Here is a 9,100-nt window from a genome sequence, read left to right as displayed (position 1 = left end):
TCTGGAGCACAGAGGATGCTTCAGGCTGGAGCACAGAGGATGCTTCAGGCTGTCTGGAGCACAGAGGATGCTTCAGGCTGACTGGAGCACAGAGGATGCTTCAGGCTGGAGCACAGAGGAAGCTTCAGGCTGTCTGGAGCACAGAGGATGCTTCAGGCTGGAGCACAGAGGAAGCTTCAGGCTGACTGGAGCACAGAGGATGCTTCAGGCTGGAGCACAGAGGATGCTTCAGGCTGTCTGGAGCACAGAGGATGCTTCAGGCTGGAGCACAGAGGATGCTTCAGGCTGGAGCACAGAGGATGCTTCAGGCTGGAGCACAGAGGATGCTTCAGGCTGGAGCACAGAGGATGCTTCAGGCTGTCTGGAGCACAGAGGATGCTTCAGGCTGACTGGAGCACAGAGGATGCTTCAGGCTGTCTGGAGCACAGAGGATGCTTCAGGCTGGAGCACAGAGGATGCTTCAGGCTGGAGCACAGAGCATGCTTTGGGTCCCAGGTGATGCTGTTGTTCCCTCTCTCTCTGCAGGGTGATGGGTGGTGTTCGGGTGGTGGTGGTGGGGGCGGGGGTGGTGGGTTTCTCCACGGCCGTGTGCATCGCGGAGAATCTTCCCCATGTCTCAGTCACCCTGCTGGGGGAGAAGTTCAGCCCCGAGACCACGAGCGATGGAGCCGCCGGCATCCTGTTCGCCAACCACAACCCAGGTGAGGATTCATTTCTTATTTTTGACACGATGGGCTCACAGGAACTCAGATGCACCTAGGATGCTCAAAAGACCACACACACACACACACACACACACACACACACACACACACACACACACACACACACACACACACACACACAACACACACACACACACACACACACCACACACACACACACACACACCAACACACACACACACACACACACACACACACACACACACACAGCACACACACACACACACCGACACACACACACACCACACACACACACACACACACACACACACACACACACACACACACACACACACAACACACACATTTTTAAACTTTTCCCATATATTAATTTACATACATTCCCACTTAATTAAAACCCTATGCATTTTATGTTATTTTGGACCATTACTCATAAAGTAATCACATTACCTGAGCAGCCCTTGAGTTGCCTAGAGCAAAATAGTTACAGTATATATTTAGTGATTTTAATGTTAACAGATCTTTGATGCAATAACATCTGGACCCAATTTACCTGACTTGAACGCATGGAATAAAACATGGGCGTACTAGGAGCATCCTCAATGTGGGTGAGACAATTTAACAGGGGGTGTGGGCAGGTGGTGGACCTCACCTCCTCTAGGGGGGTCCGGGGGCATGCTTTTTTATTATTTTTATACAAAGCTTATTTACATAGGAACGTCACTGGTGTTACGTGTTACCAGGAAGAAGAGTAACACCAGGGACAATTTGGAGAAAACACTACAATTTTAACAAAATGGCTGCCATGTGTCAGACCACATACTTTATGAGCTTCAGTCAATATCAAAATTGTTTAACTCTTCAATACATTTTCCCATTCCAATGTTCACCCCTAGGGCTATGCAATGAGTAACTATGACAGACTTGAAAGTACGTAACTTTGAAGATAAAATGACACCTTTAACAAACAAAGTAAGAAGTATCTGACTTATGTCTTTGTGCCTCAAAGGATCCTTGTTACAGGAGGCGCTTCAGAGACAGTTCATCACTTCAGAATAAAAGCGTTTTGTGTAGCAGCAACACCAATGACGTCATTTTGGGTGACTGACATTTATTGGATATTATTAATAATGATTTGCGTTTTTTTTACCATTTCAGTGTTAGCCTATATTTAATGTATGTAATGTTATGTAAATATGAATGCGATTTATTTATTGAAAAAAAGACATTTGAAATGAAAACTATAGGCTCCACTTCCACGTGATCAAAGTGACAAGGCAGTTCCTTGAACTTGGCATTTTAAATCAATTGCAATTTTTTTAATTGTTTAATTTAGTACCATTAAGACAATCTCTATTTATCCAACATATAATGAATGTGAGTATTAGGTCAACGTCATGTATTTTGGTGTCTGCAAAAGTAAGTGACAGCACTTCCACCTTTTCTGTAGAATGACCCAGCTACACGCTATGTAAGGGACAATGTGCAGCGAGGCGGTCATTATGGGTAAAAGAGCACCCGACAGGCGGACCAGGGAGCCACACGCGAAGCGGTCTTCATCACAAATGATTTTATTGACTTAAAAAATGATCGTAATTCTTCCGCTAGAGAAAAAATAAACTTCTTTCCACGACGCACCAACGCTGGAACTGCAACAACAACAACTTTACGGCAGCACTGTCCAACTTTGTTCACAGTTTCTGATCCACTAACAAGCCCCTAAACTCCGCAGAGCTCACCGTGTTCTGTTCACCTCCTCTCTGCCTTCTTCTTTTCATTCATCTGACGTCCAGCGCTCCGTCTTTTCCTTTCTCTCTCTTGATCCTCCTTAGCAACGGCCATTAGTCCTGGACAGCGGTCTGTTCTACTGCACGTGTTCTGAATTGACCAATCAGAATTGAGTATTCAACGAAGCCATGTAATAATAAATGATATTCCCCCCTCAGATGTCCCAGTGGAGCAGCAGAGGCGCTGGTTCAAGTCCAGCTTCGACCACCTGCGGCTCATCGCTCAGTCTGAAGACGCTCCGGAGGCCGGCGTCATGCTCAGCTCCGGGTCAGTCAACCACTAAGTCTTATCAACACGTTGAATATTCAGTATGTGTTAACGTCCTCCTCCTGCAGGCTGGCAGATCTTCCGGGACGTTCCTGAAGATAAAACTCCGTACTGGTCCGACCTGGTGCTCGGGTTCAGGATCATGACGGAGCGAGAGATGGTTCGATTCCCGGAGCATCGGTTCGGACAGGCGTTCACCACCATCAAGTGTGAGTGCAGCCGCTACCTGCCCTGGCTGGAGAAGAGGTAACCGCGCATTAAGACCATTATAATCAAAGAAAGCTTATTCATAAAGCATTCACACAAGAGACAGAGCTCAAGGGGCTTCATGTGGAGAAGAGGTGAGACATGCGATCAACTCTCAGTCGTTAATCATACATATTAAATATAAATACAGGTAAGTGCAGTTACATGTTTTGCCCCCGGAAGGAGCCAATTAGGACAGATTGGGACAAACCACCTGCTTCATGTCAAAGGGGGGATTTGTGAGTGTTCTTTGTGTATTCTGTTCATATTGGGTTGGCCCAGCCACTTTAGAGGACCCTTGCTTTGTCATTAGCAGGTCCGTTTGTTGAGGGAACAGCTGTTAAGTTGATGGAGGTTTTATGGGCCTAGTTAGAGATGATTGGTTTATAATGTTGGTTTTGGATTTTTGGGTTAATAAAAAACACAGTTTATTTAAAGGTCACCTGTTGTGCAAAATCCACTTCTTCATGTCTCTGAGGAGTCTCTTTACACAGAGGGGACATATGTCTCTTCTACATCAACATGTGTCCCCTCTTCTTCATGTCCCTTCTACATCAACATGTGTCCCCTCTTCTTCATGTCCCTTCTACATCAACATGTGTCCCCCTCTTCTTCATGTCTCTTCTTCATCAACATGTGTCCCCTCTTCTTCATGTCCTCTTCTACATCAACATGTGTCCCCCTCTTCTTCATGTCTCTTCTACATCAACATGTGTCCCCGTCTTCTTCATGTCCCTTCTACATCAGCATGTGTCCCCTCTTCTTCATTGTCTCTTCTACATCAACATGTGTCCCCTCTTCTCATGCCTCTTCTACATCAACATGTGTCCCCTCTTCTCCATGTCCTCTTCTACATCAACATGTGTTCCCCTCTTCTTCATGTCTCTTCTACATCAACATGTGTCCCTCTCTTCATGTCTCTCTACAATCAACATGTGTCCCCTCTTCTTCCATGTCTCTTTCATGTCTCTCTCTACATCAACATGTGTCCCCTCTTCTTCATGTCTCTTCTACATCAACATGTGTCCCCTCTTCTTCATGTCTCTTCTACATCAACATGTGTCCCCTCTTCTTCATGTCTCTTCTACATCAACATGTGTCCCCTCTTCTTCATGTCTCTTCTACATCAACATGTGTCCCCTCTTCTTCATGTCTCTTCTACATCAACATGTGTCCCCTCTTCTTCATGTCTCTTCACATCAACATGTGTCCCCTCTTCTTCATGTCTCTTCTACATCAACATGTGTCCCCTCTTCTCATGTCTCTTCTACATCAACATGTGTCCCCTCTTCTTCATGTCTCTTCTACATCAACATGTGTCCCCTCTTCTTCATGTCTCTTCTACATCAACATGTGTCCCCTCTTCTTCATGTCTCTTCCACATCAACATGTGTCCCCTCTTCTTCATGTCTCTTCTACATCAACATGTGTCCCCTCTTCTCATGTCTCTTCTACATCAACATGTGTCCCCTCTTCTTCATGTCTCTTCTTCATCAACATGTGTCCCCTCTTCTTCATGTCTCTTCTACATCAACATGTGTCCCCTCTTCTTCATGTCTCTTCTACATCAACATGTGTCCCCTCTTCTTCATGTCTCTTCTACATCAACATGTGTCCCCTCTTCTTCATGTCTCTTCTACATCAACATGTGTCCCCTCTTCTTCATGTCTCTTCTACATCAACATGTGTCCCCTCTTCTTCATGTCTCTTCTACATCAACATGTGTCCCCTCTTCTTCATGTCTCTTCTACATCAACATGTGTCCCCTCCTCCTCGTCTCTTCTACATCAACATGTGTCCCCTCTTCTTCATGTCTCTTCTACATCAACATGTGTCCCCTCTTCTTCATGTCTCTTCTACATCAACATGTGTCCCCTCTTCTTCATGTCTCTTCTACATCAACATGTGTCCCCTCTTCTTCATGTCTCTTCTACATCAACATGTGTCCCCTCTTCTTCATGTCTCTTCTACATCAACATGTGTCCCCTCTTCTTCATGTCTCTTCTACATCAACATGTGTCCCCTCTTCTTCATGTCTCTTCTACATCAACATGTGTCCCCTCTTCTTCATGTCTCTTCTACATCAACATGTGTCCCCTCTTCTTCATGTCTCTTCTACATCAACATGTGTCCCCTCTTCTTCATGTCTCTTCTACATCAACATGTGTCCCCTCTTCTTCATGTCTCTTCACATCAACATGTGTCCCCTCTTCTTCATGTCTCTTCTACATCAACATGTGTCCCCTCTTCTTCATGTCTCTTCTACATCAACATGTGTCCCCTCTTCTTCATGTCTCTTCCATCAACATATGTCCCCTCTTCTTCATGTCTCTTCTACATCAACATGTGTCCCTCTTCTTCATGTCTCTTCTACATCAACATGTGTCCCCTCTTCTTCATGTCTCTTCTACATCAACATGTGTCCCCTCTTCTTCATGTCTCTTCTACATCAACATGTGTCCCCTCTTCTTCATGTCTCTTCTACATCAACATGTGTCCCCTCTTCTTCATGTCTCTTCTACATCAACATGTGTCCCTCTCTTCTTCCATGTCTCTTCTACATCAACATGTGTCCCCTCTTCTCATGTCTCTTCTACATCAACATGTGTCCCCTCTTCTTCATGTCTCTTCTACATCAACATGTGTCCCCTCTTCTTCATGTCTCTTCTACATCAACATGTGTCCCCTCTTCTTCATGTCTCTTCTACATCAACATGTGTCCCCTCTTCTTCATGTCTCTTCTACATCAACATGTGTCCCCTCTTCTTCATGTCTCTTCTACATCAACATGTGTCCCCTCTTCTTCATGTCTCTCTACATCAACATGTGTCCCCTCTTCTTCATGTCTCTTCTACATCAACATGTGTCCCCTCTTCTTCATGTCTCTCTACATCAACATGTGTCCCCTCTTCTTCATGTCTCTTCTACATCAACATGTGCCCCTCTTCTTCATGTCTCTTCTACATCAACATGTGTCCCCTCTTCTTCATGTCTCTTCTACATCAACATGTGTCCCCTCTGTGGAAAGAGACTCTGAAAGTTTCAGGAACAAAGATTCTCTCTCTTTTTGATCCATTTCTATAAAAACCTGTCTGAAATGAGCTGATCAGATTTTGGCCACTTGATGATGTCATAACGATGTGTTGTCTTGTGTAACCATTAGCCAATCAGCAACAAGGTAACCCCCCCCCCCCCCCTTATCACCTGAATCTCCTCTAGAGCTCCATTGAGTTCTTTGTAACCAAATGTCTCTCAGAGGGGCGTGGGGAGGGGCTCCTTTTTCATCTAAAGTACAGACAGAGAATCAGCACTTTGGAAACAGGGCTGAAACAGAGGGGATTATGGGTAATGCTGCAATGACCTGTTTGGTGTTTTCAGCCAATCAGAGACAGGCTCTGGATCTATCTGAGTTGAGACCTGTGATAAGAGGAGATACAACAGTAGGAGACCTTTAAGTGTTTCCCCCCGCTCTTTCTCTACCTGTCTTCCTCTCTCTCAGGTTCAGGCGTGCGGGGGGTCAGGTGGAGCAGCGCCGGGTCGATAACCTCCAGGATCTCAGCGGTAGTTTTGACGTCATCGTAAACTGCTCGGGCCCTGGATCGCGCTCGCTGGCCGCAGACGTCTCCGTGCAGCCGGTTCGAGGCCAGGTCCTGAAGATGGAGGCTCCCTGGCTGCAGCACTTCATCCGGGACGGGGACGGCCCTCACACGTACATCTTCCCAGGGATCCAGGGGGTCACTATCGGAGAACTCGGCAGGGGGGAGACTGGAACCTGCAGGTGGAGAAAACGACACTCGGGGTTTTGAAGCGCTGCAGCTCCCTGGAGCCCTCGCTGACACGAGCCCGAATCCTGAGCTCCTGGGTGGGGCTGCGTCCCGACAGAGAGACCCCCCGTGGGAGGTGGAGAGAGGTGGAGGTGGAGGTGAAGAAGGGGGAAGGAGTGTAACTGTGGTGCATAATTACGGGCACGGGGGGGGTCGGGGTCACCCTCGCCTGGGGGACGGCGATGGAGGCGCTGGGGCTCGTGAAGAAGAGCCCTCCAGGGAAATAACCAAGCTGTGAGGGTTAGAGGGAAACTTAGTCCTGATTTTACAGCCAATAATGTCCCTCAAATAAACTTAGAGGGCCACTAAATCCTGCCTCTCGCTCTAAAATAAACTTAGTCTGCAACTTAGTGTGAAACTAAATCTGAGTAAAACTCTCCCTTAAACTGTTGGATTTAAATCAAATCAAAACTGAAATCTTATTTTCTTTTTTTTAAATGACCCTCATTAAAGCTTTGAAGAAGCACTTAGTTAAAGCCAGGGTAAAACTTACTGGAGCCCTCGCTGAAACGAGCCCGAATCCTGAGCTCCTGGGTGGGGCTGCGTCCCGACAGGAGGACCCCCCGCGTGGAGGTGGAGGTGAAGAAGGGAAGAAGGAGTGTTATTGATCAAGCTTTGGAAGGAGGGTCCTCGGGTGGAGGTGATGCTGCTGCTTTTACTCACTCTAAATAAACTTGGAGTGCCAAATAAACCTACTGATAACTAACTTTTAACTAAAGTTATTTTCTTGCTAAATTAATTGAATCCAGATTTGACTGGAAACAACACTTAAATATACTTTGGAGGGGGGGGGGGCTACTGCTGATGACTCACTAGTAACGATAGAGAGAAACTTAATCCTGATTGCCTTCAAATAAACTTAGAGGGAAACTAAATAATAAATCAGCTGATCACTAAATCCTGCTTCTACAGCCGGTGACTCTCGCTCTTCAATAAACTTAGTCTGCAAGGACTTGCCTTTAAATGAAGTTAGGGTGAAACTACATCTGAGGTTCACTAACAGAACACTCGCCCTTAAACTGTTGGATTGAAATCAAATCAAAACTGAAATCTTTAAAACAGTTAAAAAATGACCCTGATTTAAAGTTGAGGAAAAGTCGACCTTAGTTAAGGCTTGGAGAAAAAACTTCCCTGAACTAAAGCTTGGAAAAAACTCACATTCCTCAAAGCCTAGGAAAAATGTATATTAGTTTAAATATGAAAACAAATTCTCTTAGTTAAAGCTTTTTAAAAAATGACCCTTTGAAGAAGCCGGGACTCAGTTAAGAATAAAACAACCTAAATATAAGCTTTAAAAAACTGCCTTTTACTAAATGTTGGAAAAGCCACTTAGTTAAAGCATGGGTAAAACAACCCTTAACTTTGAACAAAGGACCGACCTTTAAAATACCTCTTAGTTTAAGTTTGGCCGACCCTTAGCGCACCTGCTAACTTTGCACAGAACCTGGTTGACCTGTGGTGTCATTACTGTGAACATCAGTACTGCAGTGTAACATCGCTGACTTCCTGTACACATGAAAACAAGTATCCGCGTTTAAACCCGTTCTTAGTTCCCCCAAAACCCCTCCTGTGCATCTGTCATCAAATTACACACATATTTAAGCTTTTATGATCTTTTATTAACAACTAAAGTCATATTGTTCACTCCGCCTCACACTCCGAAAGCGTTGTGTACAAATGTGTGTGAATATTTTTCTTTGAGATTAATAATGATTACGGCTGTTTTTAAATAAAATGTCTTCTGTTTGGAGCATTAATCTACATGTACTGTATGATGTGAAAGTAGACCCTGTATGTTTACAATGTGTAAAAATTAATATTTATTAATCAACTGAATAAAAAGGAAGACTCTGTACATGATTTACTGACGAGAAATAAAAAGCTTATATTCATGAAGTCTGGAATTAAAGTTTATGTGAAGACCTGCTGATAGTCGCCTGTAAAAACTATAATATATTAAATAATATGATTAAATACAACATCATTTATGTAATATTGTATGTATTTTAATTGATTTCCCCAATATTAAAAAAAATAATTGTCATGTTTTTTCCTGAAATTATTTACCTATTTTGGGCATTTCTTCTGACATCTTTAATAATAATAATAACTTTAATTGATAAGCGCCTTTCATCAACCCAAGGTCGCTACAAGAAACATATAAGGACAAGACGTAACACAGGGGCAGAAGTGTTACATAGCAGGGGGGGGGAGAGAGTGAGTTCATGTTGGACAGATGAGTTTTCAGGGTTGAAGATGTTCAGAGAAGGGGCGTTACGGCAGCAGGGA

At 44.5% G+C, this 9,100-nt stretch overlaps 1 pseudogene; it reads left to right on the top strand.

Annotated features, from left to right (window-relative positions):
- The first annotated feature begins 529 nt into the window (after window positions 1–529).
- LOC117545164 lies at window positions 530–7,038 on the top strand (annotated as a pseudogene).
- The last annotated feature ends 2,062 nt before the right edge of the window (window positions 7,039–9,100 follow it).

This window comes from Gymnodraco acuticeps, unplaced genomic scaffold (genome assembly GCF_902827175.1).
Source record: "Gymnodraco acuticeps unplaced genomic scaffold, fGymAcu1.1, whole genome shotgun sequence".
NCBI classification, from domain to species: domain Eukaryota; kingdom Metazoa; phylum Chordata; class Actinopteri; order Perciformes; family Bathydraconidae; genus Gymnodraco; species Gymnodraco acuticeps.
The sequence above is the reverse complement of the archived record's forward strand: the minus strand, read 5'-3'. Positions and strand labels throughout refer to the sequence as shown.